The sequence below is a fragment of the Nothoprocta perdicaria genome, unplaced genomic scaffold (genome assembly GCF_003342845.1).
Source record: "Nothoprocta perdicaria isolate Ctin4 unplaced genomic scaffold, notPer1 scaffold_61, whole genome shotgun sequence".
Lineage (NCBI taxonomy): Eukaryota > Metazoa > Chordata > Aves > Tinamiformes > Tinamidae > Nothoprocta > Nothoprocta perdicaria.
The window spans coordinates 2986686-3000578 of NW_020455877.1; the positions used below are offsets into that span (position 1 = coordinate 2986686).

The 13893-nt window shown below is 35.0% G+C and overlaps 1 long non-coding RNA gene across 1 annotated transcript in view; it reads right to left on the reverse strand.

Annotated features, from left to right (window-relative positions):
* Positions 1-4675: 4675 nt before the first annotated feature.
* The window catches only part of LOC112956254, an 86315-nt gene continuing 77097 nt past the window's right edge, over positions 4676-13893 (reverse strand). Inside the window, exons 2-3 of the long non-coding RNA XR_003251014.1 lie at positions 5641-5740; positions 4676-4721 (exon numbers count right to left, since the gene is read on the reverse strand). This is a non-coding gene — a long non-coding RNA (uncharacterized LOC112956254). The remainder of the gene's footprint in view (positions 4722-5640; positions 5741-13893) is intronic.

Below are 13893 nucleotides of genomic sequence, written 5' to 3' on the forward strand. Positions count from 1 at the left end.
CAATTATTTATTTCTTCCATAAAAATCACTCTGTCCTATCTAGAGCTAAACATGAAACTGAGAAAGAATTCAAGGAACTTGAATAAACATAAAATAAAACAAAGCAAAACAAAACAAAACATTATAATATCTGACCATCTTATTTGTTTGCATAGTTTATTTCACAAACAATATCACCATCACTTTACAGATTTGTCAGCAAAGCAGAGAGATAAGAATAGAGAGGAATGATCATGAAGCCAATGGAAGGACTGTGGAAAAGCTAATTATCAACAAATTATCAAAAAAAAAAAAAAAAAAAAAAGCTTGATGTCACATTCAGACATTTCAGTAAATTTTCAAGTCAACACAATATTGGTATAACTTTTGTGCAAGACAGGACATTTTTATTTGTTTATTTATTTAATTTTAATTATTTGGATTTCTAATGAAAATGCGATTCTGTTCTAATAACAATGTGATTCTGAACAAGCAATACATTTCAGTGGAACTTCAATAGCTGTGCCCATTACCAGAAAAATCAAAACAACCAAATTAATTTAAAATCATTTTTATAAGAGAAGTAATATTCTGAAAAAAAATGTTTATGGTATAAAATTGTAGACATATAGCTCTTCGAATGGTTGAAATTTTCGGCACAATTAAAAGTTGTTTAATCAAGATTAAAACAAAGTGTCCTTTTCTCTGACACAGAATTGGCAAACATTTTATTTTCTCAAGGAAATACATGTATTTCTTCTTTAATTAACACTTTTAAATTATTGTATCATTTTTAACAATGTTGTATGCCCACTGCTAAAAATGATTGTTCCTGATAGCTGTTCCCAAATCATCAGTCATACACTTTTGTTCCAGTTCCATTTTCCTTTTCCCTTCTGCACTCATGCTACATAATAATATTGCCTCTTCGTTTTTTCTATCATTATTCTGACCCTTCTGACATGTCATTCTGATCAGTAGTGTGGGCAGAAAATCACTCAATACTATTTTTTTTTTTTTTTTGGTTTGCTTGCTGTATTCATTTAGCTTAGTAGGCTGAATTAATCTGTGAAGCGAACAGATGAGTGTTAGAAACACGGCAACTGAGTCCCAAAAGTAACCTGCAGCTGAGAATGCAAAGATCCTTTTTCTTCAGAGATTCTGGCATATATAGAGCCAGTAACTCACCACCAACAGAAAAGGTGTTTTAGATGTTCTTAATTGTAAAACTACAGTGTTTCAGCTGAAAGCCTACTTGGAGTGAAAGAAAAGTCAACAGGATTCTGCCAATCTTTCTTTCTTTAGAACAAACAAACAAACAAAAATCCTCCATCAACAACTAAATATTTACTTTCCATCAGCTAATTCTGAATTGTTTAGCCAATTCCCTGTGCTACAGTATTTCCCTACATATAGTAATAGCTGCAGTCATCCAGATATTATACCAATTACTTTTGGCAAAAATGTAACTAACAAAATTTGTTAAAACTAAAATATATGATTTTTTTTTCTCTCTGATGAGCAGCATTTTTCATTTGCTTCTTTGCTTATTAATCTTTTACAATGTACAGCAGCAGGATTCTTATATTATATTCCTGTGTGCTTCTGTTTATACAAAACAAATAAAAAGCATAGAATTTGAAATGTCACTATGAAAAGGAATATATATTATGGTAGAGATTGAAAAAAAAAATTCCCCAAAAGATTAAGATGACCCCACCAGTATCAATCTTTTCACAGAAAAAAAAAAAAAAAAAAAAAAGTTATTTGTAATCATGTCAGAAATATAGATCAGTCTAGATGAGGAGTTACAATGGCAAGAGTACCATTATGAATTCATTATATAAAACAACATTTTCCTGAGAGAAAAAAAAAAAAAAAATGCTGTCTTTAACTAGTCTTATTTATGTAGGTTTGCCTAAAAGTACACGTTCATCTAAAACTTTTCACTTCTATTAATTATTATCTTTATTTTTTTTTCTTCTACATACAAGATGTCTCCAGATGTTTCCTCCTTCTGCTCTTGGAAAGGCATTAGCTCTTAATTTTCATCTGTTATAAAAGTAGCTATCAGAAGTATACAAACAAACAATACATTGAAAAATTAAGTTTCTATAATCACTTAGTCTTTTACCCTAATTTATTTCATCTTTAAAAATGGTTCTCTTATTGTCCTGCAGATACTTTCAGTTCTTCAGTGCTAATTGTCTCTTCAGTTTCTCTTGCTCTATTAAACAATGTTCTTGTTCAAGACATAAACAAAACTGAGTAACTCCAGGATTATAGAACAAAATGAAACATTGTATGACAGATATGGACTTATCAGATATTCTTAAAACAAAACAAAACAACCCCTCCACACATACACACTTTTGGGAAATGTATCCACAATGCAGTGACATTAAGGCTATCCAAACATCAACTGAAAAGAGAGTGAATGCAATATTCAATAACTTTTTTCAATAATAAAATTTATAAAGAAAGATATTGTTGTCAGGAAACCATTTTAGAAAATAATGCTTTCCTTTGCAAGCTGAGTGTTATATTTATGTATTTCTCTCTTCATTGACAGCAGTTTCTTGCCACTATGTAACTGAATTTAATTTCTCAATGACAAAAGTACTCTGCCAATCGCTGTATCCCAAGCCAGTTTTCAAAGCAGACTACCTCTTTTGCAGATAGTGTGCTCAGCATTCTACCGGAAGAGCAAAATGTAAAATAGTTTTATTTCCTGTAATTTCAATAAAATTAACTGTTATTCTGTTTATTCAACATCCAGTAAATTTCTTCAACATTATAGGAACTTATTTAAAATTCTTCACCTGTTTCTCTAACATAATTTAGGTGAGATCCTGGTAAAATCAATAATGTTCTTCACCTCTCAGTCTCTTTTTACTAGTAGCCATTACTCTGAGAAATCTGTGTCCCCCTACTAATTTTTTAAGCATGAGTGTGCCTAAGTTCACATGTAATGATGTTCTAATGTGATAAAATCTCTTCAAACTACTCAGAGATTCACTCAAGCAGACTGATGTTCAAAGAGATAATAAAGTTTGGTCCTCTCTTTTCCTCAAACAAGTCTAATAAAGTTGTTTCATGATACATGATCTAAGATAGCAAGTGATAAACTTCAAGATTTGAAGTAAGCTGCCTAAGGTTTAGAAATCATTGAATTAGCACTTCCAGAATTTTATAAAGTGAGATATGACATGAGATCCCAGCCTTAGAGTAATTTAGATTTTCCATTTATTCTCATACAGGTTTTCACTAGTGCTTCCTATGATACATCATAATTAACAATCATTTCATTGTAAAGTGGAATCTGGGGGCCTTGTGAAATATAAAAGCATTTAAAAGGAGTTTTCATTCACAAAGAAATTCAGCTTGGAGGGCTGCATATGGACCCAGATTGTATTCAGTAATTGTAGCAAATTCCCTCCAAGCTTTACGCCTGAAGCAGATGGAAGCAGATTGCATGAGGAGACCAACCCTTTCAAATTACAATAGTTTATGATGCTCATCTGCATTTTAATCAGATATAAAGGATTTATTCCTGAAATACATCATGGAAGACTATTTCCATCTCCTGGAAATGCACCAGAGCCTTTATAGCCAATCAAGCAAAATATGTTGCACATTTTCACTTTGTATATCTTTCTCTCTAGAGTATGCAATATTAAATGGATATAGGTGTCAGTGATTTTATTAGCAACAATATATAATCCTATTAAAATAGGTACTAGAAGACAGTTTTTCATGCCAAATCCACTTTATTATGGATTTAATTCCTGGGCTCAACAAAAAGATGAATTTCTTATCTCATCACATAATGTTATTTTATCCAAAATACAATGGTGCAATACAATGGCAGCAGATAAAACAAATAATGTGTAGCCCAAGACTAGGAAAAACAGTGTGATATGAGGGTACAGAGAATTTAAATATGTATTGTCATATTTATGCTTGTAATCAGAGAGGGTATGAATTGGAATTAGTTTTGCTATGCACAAAGTGGAATATCAAAAGTCAAACTAATGGTAAATCAAGAATAAAAGAAATTCAATGGTCTAGAAGTCATTATATCAAACAGCATAACAGCTAATTGCTGAGTGATGTTATGAGTCAACTACAGAGAAAACAAGTTTAATTAAAGAAATATTAAGAAACTGTTTAGAAATCACATACATGGAAGAATGATCTACTATTAATGATCAGCAGAGATTTTGAATAAAGTGTACAGAATAGAGACATGTGTCCTTCACATCATAAATCTGTATCTGTCTTAATACAGACTGCAATACTGTTGATTATTATTAGTAGTAACTTTAAATAAATAGTCTTAGCTAGTGCTTACAATGCATAGAGAAAATTATTTTGCACTACAAGAAAGGGTATGAGGCCAAGGCTGGAGGAGAAGTTAACAGGAGACTAAAGAATAAAACATATCTCTAACACCATCGTGTGCTAGAAGAAGAAGTCATTCAAGTAAGATTTTATTATTAATGCCACAGCAAAGTTAAAGAAGACAGATGGAGAGTGTGTATAATGTTGATAGAGCATTTCAGGAAAAAAAAAAAAAAAAAAACACATTTGTTTCAGAGTAAACTGATAAAATCCTACATAAATAAGAGCTGATAGTTTAGAAAATGTATTTAAAAAAAAAAATCTTAGTTGATTCCTAGTTGACTCCACGTTTTTCACATCATCAAGGGAGTTGTTTCTATCAGGAGGAACAGGAGATTCTGTACAAAGATGAGGAATGTTTGAAGTGTTTTCCAACACACACACACAAATAGAGAGAAGTCTTCTTAAGTAAAAAATACTTATAAAATACTCTATATGTCTACCCCTGAAAATCCCTCTCGTTCTCTCATCAAAAATGGTGATTTTTAAATTATTCATGATCTTTCTTTTTGATCTGACCTGCACATAGGTACAGAATGAAAAGTGACTTCCTCAATGATAAAAGAAATGTTGATATATGTGGTATTAATTTAATTTGTCTTAATTTTTATTAATGCACAAAACTAAGTATTTTACATAAAATATTAAATGTAAAGGACTGATTACATAGGTATTATTTCCCTAGTCCCTATAATGCAAAATATTCATAACTCTTTTAACTGACATTTACTTCAAAAAACACATCCAACCTTAGCTAAAGACCTGATCCAGACCTGATATGAAATCTTTGCCAGATTTATTTTAAACTTTGCATTTCACTTGATTAATCACATAAATGTAGATTCTTTGCTATCTGCTTAAGAAAACAAAAAAATACATCGAAGAAAGAGCTATACTCTCCTTATTTGTATATTCACAGATAAAGCAGTTTTCTTAGAGTAAGAAATTTGCTTTTCATCTTGCATTTGCTTTCCTGTCACATCTAACACATTTCAAAATTCAATTTTTTATTTTAATGGTCCTAACTTAATCTATTTGAAATTCAGCTTTTTTTTTTTTTTTTTTTTTTTTTACTGATAACTTAAGAACTACCACAAATTAAACAGACTAATAAGGTTTAAAGTAGATTCCAAAGAAATCCTCTCCACACCGTCATCCAGTGGTCTAATGTGTAATATTAATAGTAATATCCACTAAATATAGAGATTTCTTTTTTTTTTCAAAGTGATTTGCTTCAGTCATTAAAATTTCACCTACCTTGTAATCTCGATGAATCTAGCTGTTGTCAGAAAGGCTGGATTGCTGCATCAAGGCTGCACAAGGAAACACATGCTACAATGGCTTCACTAAAGAAAAACTGCAAAGAAAAAATGAAATTCATATGAATTTTCAGTGTACTTTTTCTCCTCTTTTTAGTGAGAGGCTCACCTTTAACACATCATTTTATTGTATACAAAATAAGTAAACCTAGTCAAGTAAACCAAGTGAGTGTCTTAGTACTACCAGAATGATACATATTTTAATGAATTAATGTAGAGAAATTAAAAAAATGAGAAAAATATTCTGAAAGAAAGACTGCAGAAATTATATTTCTTTATATTCCTATTTATAATTTGTATATATATATAATATTTAGTAATAATATTTACTATATATACACACATATAATATATATATAATATATGCATATATATTTGTACACATATATACATATATACATGTATATATATAATATATACATATATATATACTTGTGTATATATATTTATTTTCGCATGTGACTATGAGATTGTCCTGGGAGAATTTGTGTACATACTCTTCATTGTTTTAGTGGAGAATATAAATATTAAAGCTATAAAAATGCAGGACAAAATTTTAATTATGCTTTTCAAAAACTAGAAGAACAGCTTTGAAGAATAAATCATGGTTGCATATATTTTTTTTTTTTTCTCATGTATATGATGAAATATTCTTGTGGGATAACCAACAGACACACGCACACAGTCAACTGAGGGCTATAAAGCTGACTTGTAGTCAGCAGTTCTTTTTCAGCTAAAAAAATGCCAGTGTTGTTAAAAGTGGGAGATACTATGTAACTACTGTTTCTTTAAAGTTTAAGAAAATCAGAACAAAGCTTTCTAGGGAACTAAGCATTCTATTAAAGTTAAAACAGTCATTGTGAATACTGACTTACCTCAAATATTCTGTTTTTTACATGTATTTTTTTTTCAAATTGCACATAAATAGTATTATCCATATAAGTTGTTTCTATCTTTACAATTTGCTAAAAAAGATTCTTTATATCTTTCTTACAGAATTCCTTTTTTTTTCTTCAACAGAAAAAAAAAAAAAAAAAAAAAAAGTGTCATTTCAGGACTTCTCCATAGCAAAAGCCTCAGCTTTTGGTTTTAAGCTTGGTTTTAAGGAACCAAGAGGTTACAGGGTAAGTTGCTCTTTATCATTCTGACTGTAAGTAGTTACCTTTGCACTATGACATGATGCCTGAAGCAAAACTGGAACATGAAAGCATACTGCTATAAATACTGCTGTATAGATCCCGTAATACAACACAGACTTCCCCATAATAAAACTGTTGCGTACACTGCACAGTTTGAAAACTCTGGAAACTCTTGAAAATAAGGCTTTAGAATTAAAATGGGATCGTAAGTCTTTAAGATGTCATCCATCGCATGACAGCTATTCACTCAAGACTGTATTTATTTTCTGTCAGCTCAAATCAACCAGAAACTTTCAGCAGGCTGAAGTATTACAACCTTGGCTGATCCCAGATGATAGGATACATTTAATTTTTATTTTCCTTATGGGAACACTTGATACTGCAGAGGATTTTAATTCTTAAAAAGTAAAAATGTTTAGGGAAAAATCCCTTCAAATTCTTTTTAAAAACAGCTTTTTGGGCCACAAACTTCCTAGCCAATCTGCAAACAAAAACCAATAAGGCAATGATGTAACAAAATTTAATGAATTTTGAATACTCTAAAAAGGGGCTAGGTATCTTTAATAGATAAAAATCTCCAGGCCTTTTATTTCTTCTGTGACATCAATCTTTATCTTGACTTGCTTATTAAACCTTTTCTAATCAGCACTTTACTATCAGCATCTAACAAAGTAGGTTAGATTTCTTCAGGTAAGTCACTCACTAAGAATGCAGAATACCGTTCCTCAAGAAGTAAACAGTTCTAGGTGGCATGTTACAGTCTCAGACTTTAAAAAAACTAAAGGTTTCACAGAATCATTGAATGGCTGAGGTTGGATGATCTCTAGATGATCTAGAGATCATCTAGTCCAACCCCTCTGCTCCAGTAGGGACATGCAGAGCACGGGACACAGGGCGGCATCCAGGTGGGTTTTGAAGATCTCCGGAGAAGGAGACTCCACAGCCTCCCTGGGCAGCCTATTCCAGGGCTCTGTCACCCTCACAGGAAAGAAGTTCCTCCTCAAATGGAGATGGAACTTCCTGTTTCAACTTGTATCCATTGCTCTTTGTCCTATCACTGGCACCACTGAGAAGAGCTTGGCCCTTTCCTCCCTACATTCCCCTTTCATGAACTTATACATGTTAATCATATCCCCTCTCAACTTTCACTTCTCCAGGCTAAACAGGTCCAAGTCACTCGTCTCTCGAGTCTTTCCTCGTACAATAGGTGCTCCACACTCTTAATCATCTTTGTTGCTCTCTGCTGGACTCTCTCTAGAAGCTCCACATACCTCTTATGCCAGGGAGCTCAGAACTGCATACAATACTCCAGGGATGACCTCACCAGAGTTGAGGAGAGGGACAGGATCTGTTCCTCCACCTGCTGGCAACACTCCTTCTGATGCAGGCCAGGACACCATCGGCCTTCTTGTCCACAAGGGCACACTGCTGGCTCACAGTTAGCTTGGTGTCAACCAGGACTCCCAGGTCCTTCTCTGTGGGATTGCTCTCCAGCAGGTCAGCCCCTATTCTGTACTGGGGCCTGGGTTTATTCCTCCCCAGGTGCAGGACCCTGCACTTGTCCTTTTTGAGGACATCATGAGGTTCCTCTCTGCCCAGCTCCCCAGCAGGTCCCACTGAATGGCAGCACAGCCCTCTGGAGTTTCGGCCACACTACCCAGCTTGGTATCATCCAAAAACTTGCTCAGGATGCACTCTGTGCCCTCGCCAAGTCATTGATGAGCAAGTTGAACAGCACTGGGTCCAGTACTGACCCCTGGGTGACACCACTGGCCACAGGCCTCCAGCTGGACTCAGCTCCACTTATAACCACCCTCTGAGCTCTGCCATTCAGGTAGCTCTACATCCACCTCACTGTCCACCTGTCCAGTCCATGCTTTTGGAGCTTTCCTATGAGGATATTATGGGAGACAGTGTCGAAAGCCTTGCTGAAGTCACAGTAGACAACATCCACTGCTCTCCCCTCATCCAGATGGCCAGTCATTCCATCATAGAAGGCTATCAGGTTCGTCAACCTGACTTCCCCTTGGTGAATCCAAGCTGACCACTCCTGATCACCTCCTTCTCCTTCACATGACTAGAGATGCTCTCAAGAATGAGCTGCTCCATCACCTTCCCAGGGAAGGAGGTGAGGACCTGGACCAAGAAGGCCAATGGGATCCTGGCCTGCATCAGGAGGAGTGTTGCCAGCAGGTCAAGGGAGGTGATTCTGCCCCTCTACTCAGCTCTGGTGAGGCCTCACCTGGAGTACTGTGTGCAGTTCTGAGCTCCCTGGTATAAGAGGGATGTGGAGCTTCTTGAGAGGGTCCAGAGAAGGGCAACCAGGATGATTAAGGGAATGGAACATCTCTCGTACGAAGAGAGGCTGAGTGAGCTGGGCCTGTTTTCTCTGGAGAAGAGAAGGCTCAGAGGGGATATGATTAATATGTATAAGTTCAGGAAGGGAGAATGCAGGGAGGAAGGGGACAAGCTGTTCTCACTGGTGGCCAGCGATAGGATGAGGGGTAATGGCCACAAGCTGAAGCACAAGAAGTTCCGTCTCCAGGTGAGGAGCAGCTTCTTTACAGTGAGGGTGACAGTGCAGTGAACAGGCTGCCCAGGGGGGTTGTGGAGTCTCCTTCTCTGGAGGTCTTCAAAACCGGCCTGGATGCCACCCTGTGCCACATGTTCTAGGTGTGCCTGCTTGAGCAGGAAGGTTGGACTAGATGATCTCTAGAGGTCCCTTCCAACCTTGAATATTCCGTGATTCTATGATTCTGTGACCTGTAGTTTCGTGGCTCCTCCCTTTTGCCCTTTTTGTAGATTGGAGTGACACTGACTTTCTTCCAGTCCACCAGCACCTCCTCTGCTCTCCATGACCTCTTGAAGATGATGGAGAGTGTCTGAGCAATAACCCCCATCAGTTTCCTCAGCAATCTTCGGTTCATCCCATCCAAGCCCATTGGTTTATAGGTGGCCAGTTTAAGTAATCCCTTACCCAATCCTCCTCGACCAGTGGAAGGTCTTCCTCTCTCCCATTTCTCTCTTTTACCTGGGATCTGTAGTTCACAGGGACTAGCTTTAGCAGTGAAGACAGAAGCAAAGAAGGCCTTTGCTTCTCTTTGCTAACTCTGCCTTCTCTGCATCCTCCTTCACCAAGGCACCCTCCCCCTATTCAGCAGCGGATTAACATTCTCCCTCGTCTTCCTCATTGTGTATCTGCATTCTCTGACTGCACCCATATTCTTCCCATTATCCCTGGCCCTTCTTCCACATGCTATATGTTCTCTTTTTCTCATTCTCTTTTTCTTTCCAAAATATATAACACAGGTTAAGCTCACTAGGTAATACAATAAACACATTGTTTTATTAGCACACCAATATTTTGCTCTTCAAATAACATAAGAACAAGAAAATTAGAACTAGTGAAAGAGTCGTGATAATGACAAGAGACTACTCAGGTACCCTTTTTAATCCAAATTTAGTCATAAATATAAATAGTCCTTCTAAAAAATAGATTTTAAGTTCAAAATTTATTAATTTGTAAAAACACAATAATTTTTCCCAGACTAAAATTACATTAAAATCAGAATTTGTCATGTTCTTGCATGTTCTTAGATCTTTCTCTCTCTCTCTCTGCACGTATGGTATTTATGTATATATAAATATATATATTTATATATATATATGTTTGAGACCTCCAAAAATATATTTTTAATATAAAATCGATAATAATATAATTAATAATAATTTTATAATAATATAAAAATTAATAATAATATTTAATATAAAATATAAAATAAATTATAATATATAATATAAAATGTTTGAGACCTCCAAAAAGTCAGATTTAATCACTAAAAATTACACTTGACCGGGTATGATACAGGTCTTCTTAAAAAGTCATCAGATCCTCCAAAGATAAACTTTCATTATAGCAACACAAAAAGGACAACATATTTTGTACCTATATCTCCAGATAAAATAAAAATACTTCAAATGAAATTTATTGTGTCCATAAGGAGTTAATTTTGTCAAAGGAATTAACAAAATGAAAACAATTTTCAAAAGCAAAATATTGCCAAAAAGTCAAATGATGTTTTCTTGTGAAAAGCTTGATCACTAACTTTTGAATCACTATTATCATGTCACAATCAAATCTACTTCCTAAACAGGAAAAAAATGCTATAACTAACATTCTCCTTTTTGAAGTCTATGTCTCATAATGTTCTTATAAACTATAATGTAATATTCACTGCAAAAAAAAAAAAAGCTCTGTTTTTAAGTGAATGAAATATGACTTAGTGAGGTGTTCACAGTTAGCTAGATATGCAAGCCCAATTAATTTGTGGCATGCCTAGCATTCAACTCTTAACAACACTCATATTAGTCTTCCTGGGTTTTGTTTGTTTGTTTGTTTGTTAATTTATTTAATTAAGGAAATAAAATATCAGATAATATAATAGAGAAAAAAACAAAGAAAAACAAAATATAACAAATAATACAAAACAAAACAAAAAACTCAGGCTCTTGTTTTTATTACTTCTGATAGTAAATTAGAAAAGGAAAAAGAAAAACACACTCTCTGTATTTTTCCACATCAGCTATGACAGTAGAAGACATTCTTAATGACAGATTCTAAAGTACATTCCTGTTGTAACAGATGGGAAAAAATAAACAGAAATAATTCTGATTGAAATCACATTTGACAATTAGAAGAGTTTATTTGCAAATGAATTATTGCAAATAAATTTTCTATGAGAGAAGAAAGCTGAAGGAGAAGTATGATGAGTTGGAAAGCTGACATTAGGGACCCAGGCACAGAAAAAAAACACATTGCTAACACTGCAGTTGTTAACCTTCATTTTTTAATTTAATTTGCTTTCAAGTCAACTGGATGAAGATTGAACAGCTGGAACAGCTTGTAAAGCTAGTACTGCTTTCCCACAAACTTTCCTTCAAGTAAGACCTCAGGCCTCTGGGTCTCTAGGTGTGCAGCAAGGCACCAGGTGGCCAATGAAGAATTCTGCAAAGTACTCTCCTGAACCTAATTACTCCCCAAAAGTTTGTAGATAAGTCCTTCAAAGTGTAGCCTTGCCAAGATAAACTACTTCTAACTATTTCATCATCACAATTTCCTTATTTTAAGTTAAATTCCACCTGCACAAGCTAACATGGTTTGGTAAATACCAATAGAGTAGGATTTGTTGTTGTTGTTTTTGTTGTTTTTGTTGTCTCAGTGGTGGCCAGTGACAGGACAAGGGATAATGGGTGTAAGTTGAAACACAGGAAGTTCCATCTCCATGTGAGGAGGAATTTCTTTACTGTGAGGTGACAGAGCACTGGAACAGGCTGCCCAGGAAGGTTGTGGAGTCTCCTTCTCTGGAGGTCTTCAAAACCCACCTGGATGCCACACTGTGCCATGTGCTCTAGGTGTCCCTGTTTGAGCAGGAAGGTTGGACCAGATGATCTCTAGAGGTCCCTTCCAACCTTGAATATTCTGTGATTCTGTGAAAACATAAGACAAACTCTCTCCTGACAGACAAATAGTTTTGTGGGACCAGAAAAGAAATTCTCAAGCCCTCTTCCAACTCCAGAGAGTATCTATTTCTTTGGTGATGTCTATATTATGATTTACATCAAAGAAATTTTTTATTGAGTTCATACTTCCATGCTTCCCTTCTTTTTAAAAAGAGTGTAAAGAGAAAACCCTTTCTAAATTACTACTGCAAATAAAAATGTTTCATGTGCACTTATAAATCATTTTTATCCCTTTACACTGGATCCTCTCTAGAAGCTCCGTATTTCTTTTGTACTGGGAAGCCCAGAACTGCACACAATATTTCAGGCGCGGCCTCACCAGAGCTGAGTAGAAGGTCAGGATCCCCTCCCTTGACCTGCTGGCAACACCTGATTGGTGCAGTCCAGGATCCTGTTGGGCTTCTCAGACACAAGGACACACTGATGGCTCATGGTTTACTTTTTAATTTTAACCACAGAAGAAACAGAAGACATTTGTACTTAAAGAAGGAAAAGTACTTAGAAAAGTACTTTTTTAGTACTTTTTTTTGTACTAAAAAAGGAAGCAGCTTTTGTTGTTGTTGATTACATGTTTGCTAATTAACAAAAGAGAACATAGGTTGATTCTTAATGGTAGTGTAGCATTGACTGTTTAACATCTGCTTTTCCTAAGAAGTTCTGAATTGATTTTTTTTGGTGTAAAGTGTTTAAGATGATTAAGGGACTTGAAAACCTATCTTATGAAGGAAGACTAAGTGTGCTGGGCTTATTTAGCTTGCAGAAGATTGAGACGGGGTCTATACAAATATCTGAGGGGAGAATGTAAAGACAATTGGGCTAAACTCTTCTTGGTGGTGGCCAGCAACAGAAAAAGGAGTAATGAGCACAAGTTGAAACACAGGAAGTTTCATATCCGTATGAGGAAGAACTTTTTCACTATGAGGGTGATAGAGCCCTGGAACATGCTGACCAGGGACACTGTGGAGTCTTCTTCTATGGAGATCTTCAAAACCCATCTGGTTGTGACCCTGTGCCATGTGCTCTAGGTATCCCTGCTTGAGCAGGGAGATTGAAATAGATGATCTGTAGAGGGTCCTTTCAATCATCTGTGTGTATGTTCATATATAAGCAATACTATGTTCTTGTATGTATAAAATATGTAATGTTAGATTACAATTAGGGTAGTGTTGTTTTTCAGAATTAATATCAATGACAATATCAAGAAATTACAATCTTGGAATATACCTGTTTTGTGGTCAAAGTGCATAACTGAAAAGTATTGCAGAGTCCTATATTTTACTCTTGATTTTTTTTTAATTTTTAGTCTATCCTGTTACTCTATTTCTTACTAACATAACTGCTTAACTTTACTTATGTCAGTAAAAGATAATGTATGCTAAGTCCATTATATGGTCATTAACTCCAGGCTTATTAAAAAAAAAAAAAAAAAAAAAAAAAAGAAGATCTGTGTCAGTTATCTTTCATCATTTTTCTCCCCCACACATTTTCTTTCTTTTTCTTCTTCCCTAAATCACAGTTTGAAGATTAGAGAC